This window comes from Callithrix jacchus, chromosome 17, assembly GCF_049354715.1.
Source record: "Callithrix jacchus isolate 240 chromosome 17, calJac240_pri, whole genome shotgun sequence".
NCBI classification, from domain to species: domain Eukaryota; kingdom Metazoa; phylum Chordata; class Mammalia; order Primates; family Cebidae; genus Callithrix; species Callithrix jacchus.
In genome coordinates this window covers 15,514,428-15,538,752 of record NC_133518.1, presented here as the reverse complement: position 1 = coordinate 15,538,752, position 24,325 = coordinate 15,514,428, and the positions used below count along the sequence as shown (strand labels likewise).

General features: G+C 41.5%; 2 long non-coding RNA genes across 2 annotated transcripts in view; one reads left to right on the top strand and one right to left on the bottom strand.

The window, feature by feature from the left end:
* LOC108588757 (uncharacterized) overlaps nucleotides 1-15,911 on the bottom strand; it is a 27,037-nt gene extending 11,126 nt beyond the window's left edge. Inside the window, exons 1-2 of the long non-coding RNA XR_004735861.3 lie at nucleotides 15,573-15,911; nucleotides 14,286-14,789 (exon numbers count right to left, since the gene is read on the bottom strand). This is a non-coding gene — a long non-coding RNA (uncharacterized LOC108588757). The remainder of the gene's footprint in view (nucleotides 1-14,285; nucleotides 14,790-15,572) is intronic.
* LOC118148844 (uncharacterized) lies at nucleotides 14,782-24,325 on the top strand. Its single transcript, XR_004735860.3, has 3 exons — nucleotides 14,782-14,927; nucleotides 15,829-15,977; nucleotides 23,880-24,325. It is a non-coding gene; the product is annotated as an uncharacterized LOC118148844 (long non-coding RNA).

Sequence of the window (24,325 nt, the reverse complement as noted above, 5' to 3'; positions counted from 1 at the left end):
CCTATACACCAACAATAGACAAGCAGAGAACCAAATCATGAATGAACTTCCATTCAGAACTGCTACAAAGAGAATAAAATACCTAGGAACACAACTTACAAGGGATGTGAAGGGCCTCTTCAAAGAGAACTACAAACCATTGCTCAATGCTATAAGAGAGACACAAACAAATAGAAAAACATTCTATGCTCATGGATTGGAAGAATCAATATTGTGAAAATGGCCAAAGTAGTGTATAGATTTGATGCTATTCCCATCAAGATATCATTGACTTTATTTGCAGAATTAGAAAAAAAACTGCTTTAAATTTCATATGAAACCAAAAAAGAGCCCATATAGCCAAGATAATCCTAAGCAAAAAGAGCAAAGCTGGAGGCATCATGCTATCTGACTTCAAACTATACTACAAGGCTACAGTAACCAAAACAGCATGGTATTGGTATGAAAACAGATATGTACACCAATGGAACAGAACAGAGACCTCAGAAATAACACCACACATCTACAACCATCTGATCTTTGACAAAATTGACAAAAACAAGCAATGGGAAGAAGATTACCTATTTAATAAATAGTGCTGATAAAACTGGCTCGTCATATTCAGAAGACTGAAACTGGACCCCTTCTTTACACTTTATATAAAAATTAAGCCTAAAATCATGAAAACCCTTGAAGAAAACCTAAGTAATACCATTCAGAAAATAGGCATAGGCAAAGACTTTATGACTGAAACACCAAAAGCTATTGAAACAAAAGCCAAAATTGACAAATGGGATCTAATTAAACTAAAGACTTCTGCACAGCAAAAGAAATTATCATCACAGTGAACAGGCAACCTACAAAATGAGAGAAAATTTTTGCAATCTACCCATCTGACGAAGGTCTAATATCCAAAATATACAAACAAACAAATTCACAAGAAAAAAAAAACACCATCAAAAAGTGGGCAAAGGATATGAACAGATGGTTCACAAAAGAAGATATTTATGTGGCCAACAAACATGAAAAAAAGCTCATTAGAGAAATGCAAATCAAAACCAAAATGAGATACCATCTCATAACAGTCAGAATGGTGATTATTAAAAAGGAAACAATAGATGCTGGAGAGGCTGTGGAGAAATAGGAACTCTTTCACACTAGCTTTCAGTGTGACTAGAATAGAGCAGGCAGGAGAAGATGGAGGAGCAGACTTGCTGAGTCTTCCAGCCTTCATCTTTCTCCCTGTTGGATGCCTCCTGCCCTCAAACATCAGACTCCAAGTTCTTCAGCTTTTGGACTCTGGGGCTTACATTAGTGGTTGCCAAAGGCTCTCCAGTCTTTGGCCGTAGACTGAAGGCTTCTCTGCTTCCCTACTTTTAAGGTTTGGGGACTTGGACTAATTCACCACTGGCTTCCTTGTTCCTCAACTTGCAGATGGCCTATATGGTACTTTACTGTGTGATTGTGTGAGTCAGTTCTCCTTAATAAACTCCCTTTCATATATACACATGTCCTATTAGTTCTGTCCCTCTAGAGAACCCTAATACAGGTATTAAGGAGAGATTTTTTTATTTTAATTTTTTAAGAACTGCCCAAGTGAAATGGATATTTTTTTTCTTTTTTGAGACAGATTCTCTCTCTGTCACCCAGGCTGGAGTGCAGGGGAGTAATCTTGGCTAACTGCAACCTCCACCTCCTGGGTTCAAGCAATTCTTCTGCCTCAGCCTCTGAGTAGCTAGGATTACAGGTGCCCGCCACTATGCCCGGCTAATTTTTATATTTTTGGTAGATACAGGGTTTCACCATGTTGGCCAGGCTGGTCTTGAACTCCTGACCTCAAGTGATCTGCCTGCCTCGGCCTCCCAAACTGCTGGGATTACAGGCATGAGTCACTGTGCCCGGCCTGTGGATATTCTTTTTATACTATGGGTCTATACAATTCCTTACCTGTAATTTCTGCAGTTTTATGTGTTTTGAAATTTAGAATATTTCAGATAAATACTTGAACACACACATATATTCTATCAGGGAACACCTTATAATTTAACATTAATTTTTACAGCATAACATGTAAATATTCATACTAAATGAGACAAAGATTTTACAAACTATGAATAGTTTCAGAGTTTATTGCCAAATGAGCTTGCTACAGATTTATAAGCAAAAAAAAAAGAAATTTTTTCGTTGGGCCTAGATGAACTAATGAAGCATTTTTTTTTTAAATGAAGAATTTTTTTTTTCAGAGATTTTTGGACTTTAGAATTGTGGAAAATAGATCGTGGAATTGCATTCAGACTATGAAGCCAATATTCTCTCAGTGTTTCTTGCTGTTGAGAATGTCACGTGCTTGCCTAGTGGGGCTTGATATCAAGCTTTGTGCAGGAAAGATGATTTGAACACAGTTTACACCTGCTGTCCTGTGCTTTGATATTTGGCATGCTCACAAAGAAAGGGCCTCTGGCCAGGCACAGTGGCTCACGTCTGTAATCCCAGAACTTTGGGAGGCCAAAGCGGGCAGATCACAAGGTCAGGAGTTCAAGATAAGCCTGGCCAACATAGTAAAACCCCGTCTCTACAAAATATACAAAAATTAGCCGGGTGTGGTGGCACATGCCTATAATTCCAGCTACTCGGGAGGCTGAGGCAAGAGAATCACTTGAACCCAGGAAGCGGAGGTTGCAGTGAGCCAAGAGCACACCATTGTATTCCAGCCTGGGCAACAGGGTAAGACTCCATCTCAAGAAAAAAAAAAGGAAAGGGTCTTAGCTAAGTTTGAAGTATGGTTTCAGGCTTTGTGGAGACAAGCCAGTGAAGCCAGCTAATAAACTCTTTTATCCAAAATCCCTAAGGGGAGAAGAGAAAAGAAAAAGAAATTAAAATGGAATAGCAGCCTGCTTTCAACTTCATGAGAACTAATCACAAGATGAAGCCAGAGGCATCTCATCAGGAAAGTCCAAATTTGATGAAGCAATTTCTCTCTGGAAGCCTTAGACTAGACAGACCTGCAATGAAGGTCATCAAGGTGGGTTGACAGAAGTGGGAGCCATACATTAATATTAAAGGCAGTAATAACTGTGATACCACTCCCCATTTCAGTCCCTGCCCGGGAGAAAAGGCTGGGCCCTTTTCTATGCCGAGAGGTGACAGAGAATATTTTCCAAGGACACTTAAGACTTGCTGTCTCTTTACAATTGGCCTTTTTCCCCGGAACACTTCGAATGGAGCAGCGTAAGTTTTGCTGTCTGGTCCTCTTCAGTGGAAGGTCATTTTTGTATCCAAGGTGACAGCTCTCTCTGGGGATAGGTATATGATGCGAAGGTAGGTAAGCGGATAGTGTGGGATGAGCCCAGGGCCCATGAGGCCCTTAAGGTGATGGCCTGTACCCGGTGGCAGTCTGCTGAAAGAGCAGGACACTGCGGCTGCCGACTCAGTTGTGTGACTCAGTGTGTACCAAGATGGCTGAGCATGCGCCTAGCAAGCCGCAGATGGGGAAAGGTGCGTGTGTGATAGAGGAGAGAGAAGATGCATTTTGAACAAAGCTTTTATTACTATTATTTTAATTTTCTGCTCTCATTCATTTTCCTTATACTTTATCCACAATGACCTTTGAAATCTGATCAGTTGGTCAGTATCTTCCTTGTTAGGAAGAAAAAATATCAGACCTCTAATTTTCTCCATTCTAACAGCGTTCACAGAATTACTCCCTTCTCTTTTGGTGCAACTGATTCAATGCAATTTTTGAAAAGACCATATTTTCAGCACTTCCTGTGTGTGCAGAACTCTGATGTCACAGATAACTGGGTTTGAATTCCAGGCCCATCATTTTCTAACCATGTGAATCTGGACAAGGTACTTAGCCATCGTGAGATGTAGTTGCCTCAATTGTAAAATGGCAATAATATATGAGACATTTGCTGTGAGAATCAAGTGAGGTAATAAGAGTGCTTATTACAAAACAGACACAGGAATAGTTTATTATAACTAGATGCTAAGAGGAACTTAAAGGTAAATAAAATACATATGCACGCACACTTCTTTAATGCAAGGAAAATATACAAAGGATTTTGGAAGTAACTGGACAGCACAAAATGCAGAGATAGTCCACCATACAATGGAGAGTGGGCATTAGATCTGGGCCTGGGTAGACACGTGGACTGTCAATAGGCTGGGTAATGGGAGTGAGGAGAATAAGGACGTAAAGGATGCTTCTAGGCACAAACCATGGTGATACAGAGGCAGGAAAGAACTGAGGAGAAATTACAGCAAGAGACCTAGACTTTTCCAATACTGTAAGGACTGACAGCATCCTCTCTCAACAGCCTCACAACTCCTTTAATTATCAAAGCAAGTGTTCTGATTTGAGGTTTGCAAAACAGTTACTCTAGCATTTGTTCAACCAATACAACACATATAATCAGGGTGGTGAGATTAGGTGGGAGAAGAGAGTGGGACGTTAGCTACTTGAGATTATTGAGGGCTTTGAATGCCACAAAAGGGAATGAGATTTTTGCATGTGTTGTATAGTGAAGAGTTGTTTTGGACCTGAACAGCACCAGTTTCAGGTTATACCATTGATGTACAGATGATTCTGAAGTGGGATAGACAGGGGTTGCAAAGAGGTTTAACCAAAAGGTTATTGCAGAAATGCAGGAGACATGGAAAAGGTGAGTTAGAAGAGACATTTTGTAGAGAAGGGGCTACTTGTGGGTGTTTATTGAGTAGATGTGGAGAAAAGAAAGCTATCACAGATAACACTAAGATGTCTAGCCCGGGTGACTGAGAAAAGGAAGTCTCTTTTACCTGGATAGTAGTCTGAAGACCTGGGTTGGCAGGTGGGGGATGATTAATTCCATTCTATGTATTCTATTTTCAAACGGACAGAGATGCATTCATAAGATGGCTTGGAGCTCATGACAGAGTTACCAGGTGGATCTGTGGCTACAGAAAGCCTCTTAACAGAAGGGATAGGAAGAAGTGGAAGGTCATCAATGACTGAGACCATGTGGCAAGAAGGTGGTCAATACTCGAAGGGGATGGCTGAGTCCAAACTCTCCCTTTCATAGCCTATTTACACAGAAGTTCTCAACTTCATTTATTGATACCAAAAAGTGACTGATGATATCTTAGAATGTCATGTCTCTCACGGAGATTTACATTTTAGTAGAGATCAAAGCCTTGAACTAAAGATATTAAGCTCCCAAACAAGAATCCAGAAATACTGGGAAAGGTGACCATGTGACCACCTCTAATATGCAAGGGCCACTGGACCAGCCACCCCCACCCCCCAGCAATCTGAAGGAGAATGCAGTGAATACAAATGAGGTTTTCCCAAAGTGCAAAATACGAGTATGCACATACAGTCAATCCTGATTACTCACAGATTCCATATTGTAAGTTCACCTACTCACTACAATTATTTGAAACATCAAAATTAACACTCACGGTACATTCCTGATCATTCTTGGATGTGCACAGGGCTGTGAAAAATTTGAGTTCTCAACAAGCACGTTCCCAGCTGAGGTCAAACAAAGCAATACTCTGTGTTCTTGTTTTCAGTTCATAATGTAAGCAGTGTCTTTTTCTTGGTCTATTTAGTGCTATGCTCTTTGCATTATTGTGCTTTTTGTTGATTTTATTGTTTAAAATGGCCACCAGCATACTGCTGAAGTGTTCTCTAGTGTTCCTAAGTACGAGAAGGCTGTGATGTGTCTTATAGAGAAAATTCATGTGTTAGATAAGCTTCATTCAGGTATGAGGTACACTGCTGTTGGCTGTGAGTTATGTGTTAATAAATGAATAACATATACAAATAAGGTGTGTTTAAAGAGAAACAGAAAACAAAGTTATATATTGATCGGTTTACAAAAATATTGGGATCAGAGGCTTGCAGGAACCTAGCCTTGTATTTCCCCTAAGATCAATGGTTTACAATTCACTAATTCAGTGTTTGCAGTGACTTTATTTAACACAGCTATTGTGAATAACAAGAATCAGTTGAATTTCTGTTTATCTTCTAGGGAGACAGGCATTGTGCTTTCTCTCCAGCTTTATAGATGTGTAATTGACAAATAAGAATTGTATGTTTTTAAAGTGTACAACATGATGTTTTGATATATGTGTACATTGTGAAATGATTACAGCAATTCAGCTAATTAATGTATCTATCAACTTAGTTATCATTTTGTGTGTGTGTAACGAGAACACACAAGATCTACTGTCTTTGTAAATCTCAAGTATATAAAACAGTATTGTTAATTATAGTCATCCCGCTGTACACAGACCTCCAGAACTTGCTGATACTGTCTAATTGAAACTTTGTACCCTTTGACCAAGATCTTCTTACCCCAACATTCTCTAGCTGGGGAAAACATTGTTCTACTTTCTGTTTCTATTAATTTAACTTTCTTAGATTCCACATATCAGATCATGAAGCATCTGTCTTTCTGTGTCTGGCTTATTTCAGTTAGCATAATTTCCTCCAGGTTCATATGTACTGTTGCAAATGACAGGATTTCCTTCTTTTTTAAGGCTAAACAGTATTCCAATCATGTGTATGTATGTGTGTGTATATATGCTATATATGTACATATATTATATATGTATATATATGCTATATATGTACATATATTATATATGTATATATATGTGTATATGTATATATGCACCATATTTTAAAAGTTCATCTATTAATGGACGGCACTGCTTATGTACTGGCCCTGCTGGAGGGGTTTGTTCTGTCTGGTCTACGGACTCAGCCACTCACTTCCAATAACAGTGCTTGGTCCTTTCAACATATATCAATTCAAAAAATGAGTCACCATGCTTCACTACTAATGATAAGATGATTCTCATTACAAAGGGTTTCCCAGTGGAAAAGCATCTAACAAGGGCAGAGCATTTGAAACAAGTGATGCAAACCAGCAGAAGTGGGTAAGTGCCACCGTCAAGCGTAGCTGGCCAGCTCTAGAGCCACAGTGGCACATAATTTGTATGTGATTATACAAGGTTTATAGTCAACGTTGGTGGCAGTTTTTTTTCTTTATATGCCTGTCTGTTTTCTTGCCTGACTGCCTGCCTGACAACAATTTATTTTCCTTTCATTCTTACTAGAGATGAGATCAACCCAACTGCTTGATTGTATTGGAGGTTTGTAAGAAAATATAGGAAAAATAAGGCAACTTTAATATGGTTTGAAATGTGCTATAATAAGGTGGAAACTCTTAAAGACATTAGAAGGCTTTCCTAAAAGCTATTCATTTTAGGTGCAAGAATCTCCCTTCTCCGTCTCCTCCCCAATTATAACAAAAAGAATATTCTGCTGAGCTGACAAAGACTAGCAAAACGTTTCTAAATGTATACATCTGGGAACTCTCATAAGTTTTATTCTAGGGAAAAAAAATTGCTTCTCTTCTTTCTGAAGGTCAACCCCATTGTATAGGAAAAATTGCCTGCAGCTACCCTGCTATGCCCAGAGCACCCTTCGGAAAGAAATTAAATGCATTCAGAAGATCAGCTGTCCTCTCAAATGATGTGAATAGGGACATAAGGCACACTGAAAAAGGGTGTCCCAATAATTTGCTCTTCCCTGATTATAAGGCAAACCCCTGGCTGCTTGATGGAGTGAGGCAATAGATTTGTGATCTCAAGGAAAAACTAGACTTCTTTGACTCTGAGTAGTCATTGTTATCTGTCCACCCTGGACTTGACAGAGGCTGTCTCAATCTGTTTTATGGGCCACTTCTTAAAGGTAATCAAATTTGGGAAGACAGGGTCTTGATCTCACCCAGGCCTGAGTGCAATGGAACAATCACAGGTCACTGCAACCTTGACCTCCCAGGCTCCAGTGATCCTCTTACGTCTCAGCCTCCTGAGTAGCTGGGACTACAGGTGTGGGCCACCACCCTCAGTTAATTTTTGTATTTTTGTAAAGACAGGGTTTTTGCCATGTTGCCTAGGCTGGTCTCAAACTCCTGGGCTCAACCAATCTGCCTGCTTCAGCCTCCAAAGTGCTGGGATTGCAGGTGTAGCGTCACTGTGCCCAGACAAGACAAATTCTTTATTATACCATAGACATTTGGGTTGTTTTGTATTTGGCTATTATGACTAAAGTAGTTATAACATCATTGTACTGGGCTGTTTATGAATATATGTTTCATTGTCTTTGGGTGAATACCTAGGAAGAGAATTTCTGGATTGAATAAAATCTTTGAACAGATTTCTCAGGAAATCACTGGACCCTATATCACTCAAAAAAGACTGTTATTCTCTTTTCTTCAGTGTATGGTTTTTAAAATAAATCATCATAAGCCTTTTTGGGGGAAGGACTGAAGGAATTGCTATTGAATATCCTGCTATGGTGTTGCAGGATCCTTTCTTATGGGAAACTGACCTATTCATTGAGGCATTCTGGTTCTGAGAACTGGTGCAGGTCAGGAAATGAATGAGAGATTTTCTCTTCATCGGGCAGCTCAGCAGTCCTCTACGCAACTGTTCTTCATCTATTTTAGAGGAAAGTGAGATAGGCAGAGAGTGTATTCTTCAGGGTTCTCCAAAGAAATGGAACAAATAGGATATGTATTTATTATGAGGAATTGATTTACATGATCTACCATCTGCAAGGTGGAGACCTGGGGAAGCTGGCAGGACAATTCAGTTCAAGTCTGAAGGCCTGAGAACCAGGGTAGTCAAGAGTATAAATCCCAATCTGAGGGCAGCTCAAGCAGTGAGGCAGGAAATCAAAGGGACAGAGTCCACCTTCTGCCTTTTGTTCTCTTCATGCCTTCAACAAATTAGGTGATGCCCACCAGTACTGGGAAGGACCGTACAGACCACATACACTTCATTCAGTTCACTAGTGGAAATGCTAACCTCATCCAGAAACACCCACAGACCCACCCAGAGACCATGTATATTTGGGTATCTTGTGGCCCAGTCAAATTGACAAATAAAATTAAACATCACAAGTCCACTCCTTGTCAACCTGGCACCCACAGACATCTTCTTAAATTATACCTCATCTCCAAGAAAATAAGATCATAATTCTGCCTAACATGACATAATTATCCTGACACAACCAAAAATGCATTAACCCCTTTGCCGGAAGAGAAGATAAAGTCCTTGAGTGATATTTACTCTTCTTAATCTCCCACAACTTAAATATTATAATATAAAAAATTACCCATATTTAAATGTCATGATATAAAGTCAGTATTCCTTATGATAGGAGAACAAGAGAGAAAAGAAAACAAAGATACATATACACAAATATATTCGTAACAAAATAAGGAGGAAATATTTATGATGATTACAGTCCTAGTTTCTGTAACTGGTCACATAGTTGTAGCTGGTATTTATAGCTACCTCCTGCCATTACCCATTATGTATTCCCTTTGCCTTCAGCAAGCATTTCAGCTGATGCAGTTCTTTACCTGGCAGAGTGACCCAAACCTCCATTCCTGAAAGGTCTGGCTCATTAGTTTTTCCTGGATTGAGTTGTTGCAGTTGTTAAATAATGTTAATCACAAGGCATGAAAATACCAAGAGATGCCTTAAGGTGTCTCCTATAATCCAGACATGTTCTCCTTACCTCTATTGTGGAGTAGTACTCCAAAATCCCCTTTGGTAGTCAGGATTAATCACCACAGCCAACACCGTAACTCCTTAACCTACGGATTCAGAGCCACAAGGAGCCAGCATGGCTGGTTGGCAGCCTTAACTTTCAGTTCAACGAAATCATCGCTGTGTTTTCTGGCGGGAGCATTCTTCCCTCTGGAACTAAGACCTCTAGGCCATCAGAGCATAAAGTAGTGAGAACAGGAAGCAGAAATGTTGCCAGTGTGCATAAGGGGTAACAGTGAGTGGTATTATTCCCATTTCCACCTTTGGTTCCTGGACCTAGGAATTTTGGCTAGAGGAGAAACACTGTATATTGGATGCTGATTCAGAACAACATAGTCTTCTGGAGAACCTTGATCCAGTCCTACAAAATATTGCTACCTAGCTGTCACTGTAACTGAGTCTTAAAAAGACCCTGCCACCATTCCCTCAAACCAGTTACTTCTGGATTGTGGGGAACATGATAAGACCAGTGAATTCCATAAGCATAGGCTCATTGCTGTACTTCTTTTGCTGTGAGGTGGGTTCCTTGATTAAAAGCAATTCTGTGTGGGATATCATGATAGTGGATAAGGCATTCTGTAACTCCATGAACGGTTGTTTTGGCAGAAGCATGCCATTCAGAGAAGGCAAATTCATATTCCAAGTAAATGTCTAGTCCAAGGCCAAACACTGCTACTTCCATGATGGAAGCAGTCCAATGTTATCAACCTGCCATCGGGTAGCTGGCTAATCTCCCTGAGGAATGGTGCCATATTGGAGAATCAGTGTTGGTCTTGGCTGTTGGTAGATTGGACACTCAGTGGTGGTTGTAAAGAGGATGGCTTTGATTAGTGAAAATCCATGTTGCTGAGGCCATCTATAACCTCTATTTCTGCCACCATGGCCACTTTGTTTATGGACTTTCAGTGATGACAGATGTAGCTAGGGAAAGAGGCTGACTGATATCCACAAAAATGGGTCATCCCATTCATTTGATTATTAACATCCCCCTCTTCTGAGCTCACTGTTTTAGCTAGGGTTTTCCAAAGAGACAGAACTGATTTTTATACATAAAATCATATATTAAAAATATGTGTGTACATATATACATATATTTTATATATATATATATATATATACACAGAGAGAGAGAGAGATGAGAAGGGATTTATTCAGGTAATTGGCTCACTTGATTATGAAGCCTGAGAAGTTCCACAATAGGCTGTCTGCAAGCGGGAGAACCAGGGAAACCAGGAGCTAATTTCAATCCAAGTCAAAGTCCTCAAAACCAAGAAAGCCAGTGCTGTAACTCTCAGTCCAGGGCTGAAGGGCTGAGAGCCTGGGAGTTCAGGTTTGAGTCCAGGAGTTCAAAAGTCAGAGAATCTGGAGTCCAAAAGCCGGAGAATCTGAACATCCAAGGGCAGGAAAAGAAGGGCGTACAGTCTCCAGAAGACAGCACAATAATTCATTCTTCCATCAGCTTTTTATTCCATCCTGGCCTCTAGCTGATTGGATGGTTTCTGCCCACATTAAGGGTAGTGTGGGCAGAAACCCGACTAAGTCTGCCAACTCATATGCTAGTTGGTCTCCTGCAGAAACACTCTCACAGACATAGTTGGGGCAACCTGATCATTCTAATCAAATGCCACACCATCTGGGTTTCCCTTTCAGCACAAAAGGCTCAGTGTCCATATAAGCATTGAGAATAATGAATGCAATGATCGAGAATAAATAATGCATTACCAGGCTGGGTGTAGTGGCTCACGCCTATAATCCCAGCACTTTGGCAGGCCAAGATGGACAGCTCACCTGAGGTCGGGAGTTCAAGACCAGTCTGATCAACATGAGAAACCCTGTCTCTACTTAAAATACAAAAAAATAGTCATGCATGGTGGTGTATCCCTGTAATGTCAGCTACTCAGGAGGCTGAGGCAAGAGAATCACTTGAACCTGGGAGGCAGATGTTGCAGTGAGCTGAGATCTCACCACTGCACTCTAGCATGGGCAACAAGAGCAAAACTCCATCTCAAAATAATAATAATAATAATAATAATAATGCATCACCAGCTATCTGGGTTTTTCTGGGTATCCCATAATTCAGTCATGTTAACACCTAAAATTAACCATCATCATCCTTTGGTGAGCATTCACAAGGAGCACTTTTTTTTCTGATTAAGGGAGGTCTATAAACATATATCTTACCCAAATTGCTTCATCACCCATTTTTCAGTCATGTTCCTTCCAAGTCCCTGATCATCTAGACAAACAATTGGCCACAGCTCATGAATTGATACATGATTGCACATTTCTTCTTCTTCCAAGCAAAGTAAACAACCAGGTGCACAATCTGAAGTTCCACCCACTGGATTTCTCTTCCAGGGATGGATGTTCCTGTCTCTGGGGAGGTCGTGAAAGGATGTAGTGCTACAGCTGTTAACTTTGTGTGGTGCCTACATTATTGTGCAGAACCTTCTGTACACCAGGCCTGATTCCTCTTTTTCTCTGTTAGCTGATTCTAGGCAGCTCCCCAGATAGCCTTAGGTACATGCTGAGAGAGAGAAGGCAGTAGTGGAAACCATGGGAATTTGGGTCACTTTTCCATGTGGTTCAGAGCCTCCTTGTGATCACTCACATGTGCATCTCTTCCCTTTGGTGATGGAGCATTGTTATGCATGCCTAGCTTTATAGCTTGTTGGGTCAGACATGATAATGGGCAGCTCAGGTTGCACTGTAATTTGGCTCACAGTAAGCATTCAGTCTCTACTAAGGCCCAGTAGCAGGCCAAGAGCTGTTTTTCCACAGGAGAGTAGTTATCTGCAGAGGATGGCAGGACCTTGCTGCAAAATCTTAAGGGCCTGTGCTGCAATTCCTTTATGGGGGCCTTCCGAGGGCTGCCAACAGCATCCCTATCTGCTACTGACCCTTCAGCACCATTGGAGCTGCCAGACAGTGTGACTAAGTGGCGGGGAAGCTTGCACGGCAGCCTGGCTCTGTTGCAGAGCCTTCTCTTGTTTTGAACCCCACTAAAACCAGCAGCTTTTAAGGTCACTCAGTAAACAGACCAGAGTTACCTACTCAAATACGAAATACATTGCCTCCAAAATCCCAGTAGGTGTTGTGCCTCTTTCTATGTTGTAGGACGGGCCGAAAGCAAAAACTAGTTCTTCACCTTAGATGGGATATCTCAACATGCCCCATACTGCTGGACACCAGGAATTTCACAGAGGGCCTCTAACATTTAGTTAAATTTATTTCCCATCCTCTGACATGCAAATATCTTACCAATGTGTCAGAAGTAATTGCGACTTGCTCACTAGGTACAGTCAGGATGATGTCATCAGTCTGATATCTTGTGGAAGGGAAACCAATTAGGCTCTGTTAATTAAATTATGACATAGGACTAGAGTGTTGATGACCTTCTTGAGTAGGACAGTGAAGGTGTATTGCTGGCCTTGCCTGCTGAAAGCACTGTTTCTGGTGGACAGGTATGGAGGAAAGTGCTCGTGCTAGATCGATAGCTGCACACCAGGAACCAGGGGAGGTGTTAATTTGCTCCAGCAATGAAACCACATCTGGGACAGCAAGTACAATTGGAGCCGCAACCTGATTAAGCTTACAATAATTCACTGTCATTCTCCAAGATCCGTCTATCTTCTACACATGCCAAATAGACAAGTTGAACGGGGATGTGGTGGGAATCGCCATGCCTGTGTCTTTCGAGTCCTTAATGTTGGCACTAATTTCTGCCATCCCTCCAGAAATGTGGTGCTTTTGGTTTACTGTTTTCCTAGGTGGAGGCATCTTAATGGCTTCCACTGGGCTTTCCCACCATCAGTTCCTAGGTCAGGGAACTGATGTTGGGATTCTGTCAGCTGCTAAATATGTCCACACCAATTACGTGTTCTGGAACTGGGGAAATAAGGAATTGGTTTGGGAAATTGGAAGAAATATGATTGAAAATCGATGACAAAGAGATTTTGATTTGTAGATAGAGTAGACCAAAATCCTCACCAGTTGCCTATCTATCTTGTCCCTAGGAACGCTGCATCCTATTTGTCAGCTTCATAAATCCTTGTGGATCAGACATTCCTGACTGCCCATTGTGTTCATCATGTCCTTGCTCTGATGGTTGTGTTTTCATCTGGCTTCTGCTTTTCTGGATCCTATATCTGTTGTTATTAGGAAGCTCACTGCTGTAAAGTCCTTACCTATAAAGCAGCAGTTGTCAATATTTTTGGCACCAAGGACGGGTTGTGTGGAAGACAGTTTTTCCATGGATAGGTGGTAGGGGATAGTTTCAGGATGAAACTTTTCCACCTCAGATCATCAGGCATTAGATTTTCATCAGGAGTGCATTACCAAGATCCCTTGAGTTGGCAGTTGCCAATAGGGTCCATGGTCCTAAGAGAATCTAACGCCACCACTGATCTGACAGAAGGTGGAGCTCAGTAATGCTTACTTGCCTGCCGCTCACTTTCTGCTGTGCGGCCCAGTTCCTAATGGGTTCATGGCACAGGGATGGAATACCCCAGCTACAGAGGACAGCTACTACTGAGCTTCTCAATGATGCTGCTGGCTCTCTCACTACATCATTTTTCTTGCCTTTCACATCAGAGTACCCTTCAGGCCCTCTGTATTTGTCTACTAGTGCTGCCATGACAAAATACTACAGATTGGATGGCTTACACAAGAGAAATTATTTTTCTCACAGTTCTGGAGGCTGGAAATCCAATAAGTATGCCAACAGGTTGAGTTTTTGGTGAGGCTTCTCTTCCTAGCTTGCAAGTTGCTACCTTCTCGCGGTGTCCCCATATGGTCTTTCTTCTGTGTGTGTGTGCAGAGAGAGAGAGAGATCTCTGGTATCTCTTCCTTTTATAAGAGCACCAGTTCTATTAGATTAGGGCCCTACATTATGACCTCATTTGACCTAATTCCCACCTTAAAGCTCCCATCTCCAAATAGAGTCACTGGAGGGTCAGGGCTTCAACAAATGAGTTTGAGGGAGGGCACAATTCAGTTCCTAACACTGTCCCAGGACACATTGTCGCTGCTTGGTTTTCTCGTCTTATATTGTAGATTTTTTCCAACTGGCTCAGTTTGCTGTGCTTTTTGATTCCTTCTTCCATGCCATATTTCTTTTAATGTGGGTCATTGCTCTTTTATTCCAGGGGACTTCCTAGCAGCAGATTAATACAGTCTGGCTCCGGGGGCCCCTGCAATAGTATTAAATACTGTGTTACGGAAAATGTTTCACATACTGGCAAGCTATTATGCAGCTTTATATTCCACTCTACTCCCCTGAATATGGCACCCTCAAGATCCTCTCCCAGAGACGCTCCTGATTCCTGCTGGTGAGTGTAATCCAGGTGTTGCAACTCCTTCAACATGTAACTCCTCTCCTTCCTCAGCAGGCTGAGCATTCCCTAGTCAGGTCACATTTATCTTTGACCCTAGTTATTAGTGCATATGCCCGGAGAGGAGGTAATGGCAGATGCTGGGGAGGAAAAGCATTATCTTATAAGCTATTTGCATAATATGCAAACAAGGAGGAGGGATACTTCTGCAAGCCCAGAATGTTTAGATGGATCGAGGTTCTCAGGGGCATCTACTTAGATGTCTCCACCCTAAGCTTCGGACTACCACACCTTCCTATCAGGGCTATCACTTTGACACAGGGCTTCCCTACGCTGAGAAGGCAGCTTCTCTTAGAGTTCTGCTCCTCTTAGAATTCTACTTCTCTTACAATAGTTGTGCATGGCGTTCAGTTCACTATGCCGTCTGGGAGAAGGAAATGCTCTCCAGGAGTCCCATGGGCACTCACACTTGGCTTTAATTTAGCCACAGTACTTACGAGTTAGTTCCCTCATATCTCTCACGTGCCAGAGACAAAGCACAAACTAGTGCGTCCCCTTCCCCCATATTCCATCCCTGCTCTCTGCAAGTGAAAGTTTTAGCAATTGTTTTATCACAGCATGCTAGGAGTTATCAATACCTACCACCAGTGAGGAAGTCCTCATTGTCATCTGCATGATGAGTGAACCAATTCCAGGATCCCATCATTAGAGTCTGGTCCCAGAATCACTCCTGAAACCAATTGTCTTAGGTCAGGTTGCCTCAAAGAAGCCCGAGAAGAGGCAAGTAAACAGAGTGCTCTTAGGTAAAACCTGTAAGAGAGTGGGGGAAGTAGGATACAGGTGGGGAAGAAACCTAAAGCAGGTTCAGCTGAAATCCTGCCTTGGCCTGATCCCACAGGGGGCTCCAGAATGTTAACGGCACCACTGAGTTGTCTTACTTTGAGTCAAGAGGGGTGAGCGTTTATATCAGTCAGTCATGGATTGCATACTACCTCCTGTGGACAAAGGGAATTCTGAAGCCATTAGCCAAGATTCTTAGCAGTTAAGGTAAGAAGCAACTGGGCAGGGCACCTCTAGGGCCTACTACAAGGCTTTGTAACATCGGGTCTATTTCTCCCCTATGTTCACTGTATTACGTGTTGAGGGCGTAGCATATTTACTTTTTCTAGTTATGTTGTTAGCATTTCCTAATGTCATCTTTTTCTACATGTCATATTTACTGGCTATATTCATATCTTTAATTTATTTAGCTATTCTGTTGATAGATGGATCATTTTAAAGTTTGTTATTGTAAATAATGCTAGAATAATGGTTATTAGTCTTGATGGATATTTTCACAAATTGTTAGATTCAATTTGATCAAATTTTGGTGATTTTGCATCTATATTCATAAGAGGGATTGGTCTATAATTTTCTTTTAATGTAATGGTTTTACCTGGTTTTGGTATCAGGGTAATGCTGATTACATAAATGAGTTTGGGAGTTGAATTGAGTCAGGTTATTTCTTTCTCATTGACTAAGCTTTGGCAATTTGTGTCTTTGAAGAAATTTTTCCATGATTTCTAAGTTATGAAATTTGTTGTCAGAAGTTTATTTACAATATTGCTTTATTACCTTTTAATGACCATAAGATCTACAGTGATGGACTCTCTTTGATTCCTGACATTGTTATTTTGTGTCTTCTCTCTTCTGGATCAGTCTGGCTAGGAGTTTATAATTGTATTGATATTTTCGAAGAAAAAGATGGACACTTAGGCAATTGATGAGATTTTCATTTTCTTCTAATATAAGTGATTAATGCTATGAATTTCTCTCTAAGCAGGCTTTTACTGCATCCCACATATTTTGATGTGTCGTATTTTTAATTTTATTTCATTAAAATATTTTCTAATTTCTTTTTGTGATTTCTTATTTGAGCTATGGGTTATTTAGAAATGTGTTACTTATTTCTATGTATTTAAGGATTTTCCAGATGGCTTGCTGTTTGATTTCTAGAATAATTCCACTGAGGTCAGAAAACATACTCTGTATTATTCAAATTCTTTTTTATTTATTTAGCTCATTGAGACTTCCACTCCTTTTCCTTTTTGGCCCAGAATATGGGCTATAATTGTGACTGGTACTGCTGTTGTTGGGTATAGCGTTCTATAAACATCAGCTAGGCCATGCCGGTTGATAGTGTTGTTCAAGTCATGTATGTGCTTACTGATTTTTGTCAACTTGATCTATCAATTCCCCATGGAAGAGTATTAAAATATCCAAATACAATTGTGAGTTTCTCTATTTTAAACATTCTATCCGTTTTTGCTTCATGTATTTTGGAACTCTTGTTATTGGATGCATACATGTTAAGGATTGTTATGACATCTTAATGAATTGACTTCTTTATAATTATGTAATGTTTCTTTTCATCTCCAGTAAAATAGTTCTTGTTCTAAAGCCCACTTTGCTTGATATAAACATAGTCACTATAGCTTTCATTAATGTTTATCGTTTATCATCCTGTTCTTTCAACCTAGCTGTATTGTTTTACTTAAAGTGGGTTCTTTATAAATAATATATAATTGGTCTTTTAATTCACACTGATCATTTCTCTTTTAATTGGAATGTTTAGATTATTTATGTTTGACATAATAATTGATATGGTTTAAAAATGTCTTGTTGTTTTCTATTTGCCTCATCTGTTCTTTGTTTCTTTCTGCCTCTTTTACCCCCTTTGCAAAGTTTATCTTTTTATGATCTCATTTTATCTTCACCAGTGGTTTATTAGCTGTACTTCTTTAATCTTGTTGTTGTTATTGCTTATTTTTAGTGACTGTTGTAGAGTTTTTCTGTTTTTTGGTTTTTGTTTTTGAGACAGAGTCTCGCTCTGTTGCCCAGGCTGGAGTGCAGTGGCTCCAGTGAGTGATCTCGGCTCACTGAAACCTCTTCCTCCCAGGTTCAAGCGATTCTCCTGCCTCAGCCTCCTGAGTAGCTGGGATTACTGGTGCCAGCCACTGCACCTGGCTAATTTTTGTATTTTTAGTAGAGCCGGGGTTTCACCATCTTGGCCAGGCTGGTCTCCAACTCCTGATTTTGTGATAAACCTGCCTCGGCCTCCCAAAGTGCTGGGGTTACAGGCACTTGCCACCACACCTGGCTAATTTTTGTATGTTTAATAGAGACGGGGTTTTACCATCTTGGCCAGACTGGTCTTGAACTCCTGACCTCATGATACACCTGCCTTGGCCTCCCAAAGTCCTGGGATTGCAGGCATGGGCCACTGCGCTCAGCCTATATTATACATCTTTAGTTTATGATAGTCTACTTTCAACTCTGCATATGGTATGAGACACGTGTGTATATATGTGCATATGTGTATCTGTATGTATGAGGATGTGTGTCATTGCCCTCATTGTCCAAAATCTGTTGGTTCTCTCAGTTTGGATGGGGAGATTCTTGACAGAGAGTTTGGATAGCAAGAGATGCCTTGTTATCCGAATCAACATTTGGTTCTCGATGTTTAGCCAGTAAGCCGCAGAGTTGGAAGGGAGAGCAGAGAGGATTCTCAGTCAGAGTTCCAGTCAGAAAGTAATGTTTCATTCAAAGGATTTAATGAGGCCAGGTGCAGTGGTGCACACCTGTAATCCCAGCATGTTGGGAGGCCAAGGAGGGTGGATCACAGGCTCAAGAGATCCAGGCCATCCTGGCCAACATAGTGAAACCCCGTCTCTACTAAAAATACAAAAATTACCTCCTGCCGGAGGTCATGGTGCTTGCGAAGGCGAGGGCATCAGTTCAAGACTAACCTGAGCAACCTCATAAGCTCAAACTGATTGGCAAAAAAAAAAAATTAGCTAGGCGTGGAGTGCATCCCGTAGTCCCAGCGACTCGGGAGGCTGAGGCAGGAGATTGCTTGAACCCAAGAGGAGGAGGTTGCAGTGAGCCGAGGTCACACGACTGCACTCCATCCTGGTGACAGAGCGAGACTCCATCTCAAAAAAATGAAAAACAAAACAATGAAAAAAAAAGAGTTTAAGGAAAAAGGGGTAAAAGAGAATGCTAGTTAGAGAGTGGTGGGCAAGATTAAGGGAACAAACAGGAACCCAAATACTAGCACCAATTGGAAGCAGTTAACATCCCTAGATCTAAAGGGACAAGGAGCAGGAATGCTGTTTTCAAGGCCACAGAATAGGATCTGCGGCTGCAGAGGGACTCAGCCTCTGCTGAGGCTGTGGCCAGGCCCTATGGGAATGGATATCGGAGAGGCCTTTGTTGTGGTTCCCTAGAAGCAGACCCTGAAACAAGGATTCGTGTGTAAGTGAATGACTGACCAACTGCTCTCTGGAGACACACATACCAGAAACAGGAAACCAAGACAGCAAAAGAGGGAAAGCCTTGCAAGATTACAGATTCAAGCAATGTCCCAGCCCCAGCCCAACCCCAGTGATTGCTCTGGAGTGAAATCAAATGTCACAGTCATCACACTTCAGAGTTTGTTTCACCTCAAGGAAAGGGAGCTGGTTTTCAACCTCTTACCTCAGTGGTTGGTTTAATGTCCAGGAAGCCACATAAACTCCCAGGCACCCCCAGCTGTCCACCTGTACTGGATGAAGGGACTCTGTGGCCCAAAGTGGGCTTCTAAGGAAAGCCGCAGGTGTCAGCCAACAGAAACAAAGGACACAGAAACCAGGAAATGGAGGCTCAAAAACAGGCATGTGGGTGTGGCACCAACAGTGTCTACCACAGGGGAGGAGGGAAATAGATATCCCCAGTGTGCTTACCACTGATCTCCCATTGGCCATGCCCAACTGGAAGCTGGAGGGCAAAGCAACCCAGGGGATGCTATGCTAGGTGTCAGCCTCCAGGGCTTAGAGTATTCACTGGAGAGCAAAGGGAGAATAAATAGGACAGGACAGCATAAATGTAAAATTCTGTACATATCTATTTGGTCCTTAAATTCAAAAAGTGATAGTCTGGAAACCAAGAGATACTTGTATGTGTGTGATACACAAGTCTAGCCTAGTAAACATAAACTCATGTCTGTTAGACTAATACCTCTAACATTGTGGCATGTGTTAGACCCTCAGTGTCACTTCTGTGATTGTAGAGCAGCCTGTTTGGGCTAATTCCTCATTTATAAAATTTCAAACAACAGCAATATGCACATCTTCTATCTTCAGCAAGGAAGACGTATGAGCAATAACGCGCCAAGTGGCTGAACTACTTCTGAACCTTTCGTGACCCTTGGGGACATCTCACCATTTTTTGTGTGTTCAAATTCCCAGTACTGACAATATAGAAATAGAAAGTATCCTGCTACTGTCTTTAAGGAAATAGGATACTGGAAACAATTGAACAAATGCCTTTGACACTTGTGATCTTGAGCAGTCCTGAATATAATCACCGTCTTCTCCTTTTTTGAAAAATTTGCATGTATTTAATTAGCTCTCTCCAAAAATATCATCGTTGGTGAAAGCCAATATTCCACAGGCCCATGATAAGAGCAGTAGTTTATACTGGGAGGAGAAGGGCCAGGTATAAAGTTTTGGAAGATATTCCCATCGTACCTATGGCACTGCAGCACGAAGGCTGTTTCCTGAAAGCTAGTGGACATCATTTCCAATATTGATAGAACTTACTCAAGTCTCCTCTTTAGGCACGAGAAAAAGGATATACCTAAAATCTGCAACCTTTATATATAGATTTTCATTATATGTGCTCATATGACCGACTTAGGCCCAATAGCATGGACTTGTCAGAATCCCCACTCCCACCTCTCTCTCTCTCTCTCTCTCTCTCTCTCTCTCTCTCTCTCTCTCTCTCTCTCTGTGTGTGTGTGTGTGTGTGTGTGTGTGTGTGTGTGTGTGCTAGTAACAAAAACTTAGATTAGCGTGGGCATAAATGGGGATTTATTTCCTTCGTAACTATACTGAGAAATGGCAGCAGAACCAGTAGAATTTGGGAATAGACCTACGTCTTTCCTCTGACTGTTCCCTCTATTTGTGTTTTTACGTTGGTTTCATTCTCTCTGACAGGCTTTCTCCACTTGTGGGGCAACATACCCTGGCTCCCAACTCTCTGCTTTACCAGGGGGCTAGGGCTCCCCTTCTCTGGTGCCAAGTTTTAAAATCCCAGAGGGGGGCTCAATTAGCCTGACTTGAGTAAAAAAAAAAACCTATGGCCACAGCGATAGGCAACCCTGATTGGGCATCTCTAGGTGAGATTCTTGTTCTTTGGCCAATTAATGGGGTTGGGCATGGGAAACTAAGAAGAAATCAGTTCCTTTTGAACATTATGGTTAGAGTAAGAAGAAAGGACAAAGAAGAGGCTGTTGTTCAGGTACACACTCTGCAAAGTGGATGTGTCTACCTTTACTTTAAAGAGGAGATAACCAAGTCCCTGAGAGGCCAAGGGACTCATTTAAAGCTACAGATGTAATAAGCGGCAAAGCGGAGATTGATGAGGAGCGATACATCGTAGAGATTAGAGGCTCAGGCTCTAGAACCAGACACACTTGAACCCAGAACCCAACTCTTGCTACTTATCAGTATAATTTGGGATAAATTACTTATCTGCCTCTGATTTTCCCCCTAAATATGGGCACAATGACAGCATCTCTCTCATAAGAGAGTTGTGAGGATTAAATGAGATAGTGCACAGGCACAGTGTAGTTGCTGCTTACATATTTGCTGTAATTGTTGGCTACGATTTAAACTTCTTCAAAACTGTACCTGTGTGGTTTGTGAGTCTCGGGCCCAATAGCTTTGGGACTTTTACACGTGGTCCAAAAGGAAATGAACTGTAATTATGAATCCAGTCTGCATCACTACTGAGCAATAAGGCCACTACCAGTCACTAAAAGGGCTTGAGAAATTGACTGGAAATCCAAACCAAGTCTCAGAAATCAAGGTCTCCAGCTAAGTCCACTTACCAGAGGGGACTGTATCCACCTACCTGAAGAGCTACTGTGGCATCCCACCTTAGAGTGCTGTTGTCAACATGCTTATTGAGCACGTATTACGTGTAGACCCTGAGCCCTGCAGATGTTTAATATTTATGCATCAAGAGTCTCTCCTAGGTAGAATATCAGAAGGGCATTGATTTCTTGGATGGAGGACCAGTAGGAGAGGAAACCTCCTAAAAATATGTATTATCTGACAAAATTCTCCTTGAAACCAAGGTTGAGGAAATTCGAAAAAGTTTTCAAGGGTAAGAAATTATGAATGGAAACTAAGTATGCATTATTCATTGTTACTAACTCATGGCATCTAAAAATATTAATGATATTCTCTTAAAAGCACAAAAGGCCTTTTTGTATGGGACAAACTTTTCATGAGCAAATTACAAAGAGAAGATTTCTGGCAAAATAGCTGATGTACTCATGAATAAAGCCTCAGCTTGAGAACCTGTGAAGGATGCCTATTATTCTTAATCACAGCGTATTGATAGGTATTCATTAATTATAATATTTTGTGAATCCATAGATTCTTTCATTCCCAATTTTCAAAGTGTTTTACAACTAGTAATTAATTCCTCCAACATCCTAGGGACAAATTGAAAGGTAACTGCAGTAAAACTTGTACTGATGTTCAGAATACCTGACACAGATCATGGTTTTGTTGCTTGAAGGCTTTGCCTGGTGTAACTGGTTCCCAAATTACACCCAGGAGGGACCCCATAAGGGGAACCTCTTCCTGTGCTGTCAAAAAAAGAAATTCAGAGTGTGAGAGAGTCGTAAATGATAGTGGTATTTACCGTTGGCATGACCTGTTGGGTAAACCGGAATCTATGGAGAGTGACTGGATCTCAATGAAACTCCCAGTATCAGCTCTCATAATAGGAGGGAGATGCTTTCTCCAGTGACTCAACTTTACCCAAGGTGCAGGCTGAGAGATGGCATGACATGATGGGGAGAACCTTGGCCTAAGAGTCCAGGCGCCACTATTGGTTCTGTCGCTACTCGGCTGTGTGACCTTCAGCGAGTCACTCCACCTCTCAGAGCCTCTATTTCTTCATTCACAAAATTAGTTTGGATAAATTGTATGTCACAAATGGGCAGCCTACATGACAACATGGCTAATAGTTTTGTTTTCTTTGGCTCACGTGGTGTTTTTAAAAATGCATATACTTTCCGGTTTGCTATAGCCTCTACTTTTTTTTTTATTCTCATATATCTAGTCTTCTTCATTTGTTTATGTCACTTTTCTGGCCCCTGTAGACACTTGAGTTTTTACAGTGCTGTGTGATGTCATTTACTATGATATCACATGTCACAGAAAGTGATAGTGGTATTGACAGCTGCATGACCTGCTGGGTTTTGGAATCCCCGGGATATATAATCTCTGATGTTGCTTTTACCTCTGATACTCAGAGAGTCCAGGTCCTGGGAGGTTACCAAGCCCCAACAGCCAGGTAGGAGAAAAATTACAACACTGGGAGGTTTTGGAGTTCTTTTCTTTTGTCATTTTTGTTTTGTTTTTGTTTTTGTTTTTTGAGATCTATTCTCCCTCTGTCACCCAGGCTAGAGCACAGTGGTGTGATCTTGGCTCACTGCAGCCCCTACCTGCTAGGTTTAAGTAATTCTTCTGCCTCAGCCTCCCAAGTAGCTGGGACTACAGGTGCCCACCACCACACTCAGCTAATTTTTGTATTTTTAGTAGAGACAGGGTTTTGCCATGTTGGCCAAGGTGGGGTCTTGAACTCCTGACCTCAGGTGATCCACCCACCTCAGTCTCCCAAAGTGCTGGAATTACAGGCATAAGCCATCGTGCCTGGCCAGAGTTCTTTTTCTCCCCTATCTGGAAGTTAATGATGTAATCTCCTAGGCCTCTTCCTGTAAACTCCCGAAAGCCAAGGTCTCCATTACAGTCACAGAATGAGCCTTTCCTCTCCCTTGTTCATAGTAAATGATATCACACAGCTTGGGTCCTTGACTTTTTTTCTAATTCTGTCTCCTTGATCTTAAAGGTCAGCGAAGGGATATCACCTACAGGGCAAAGAAGCTCTTATCAAGAGCAAGGCTAGATCAACACTGGGGCAAAGAGAGCTGAAAAAGGAAAGGTAAATGCAGTGAGAGAGTCCCCCCACCCCACCACCACCAAATTTCAGTTAAAAGGGAGTCTTAAAGGAAGGCTACTTACTTCTAGGATTATCTTCTGTAGATTTCCAAACTTCTTGACACTTTACAGAGCTCTAGCCTTTCCTAGTTGAGTTGGTTTCATTTAGCTATCCGGTGGAGCTCCCTTTCTGTGGGGGAATTTGTTCATGTTGACCTAAGGGCACACAGCTGCCGTCAGCTTCTGGGGCATAGGCTCTGCGTACAAAGCAACTCTGTATTGTGGAACTTCTCCACACATGTCTGCACACAGGAGTTCTGTCATTAACAGGGTTCCGGTCACCCGGTGGAATGCACA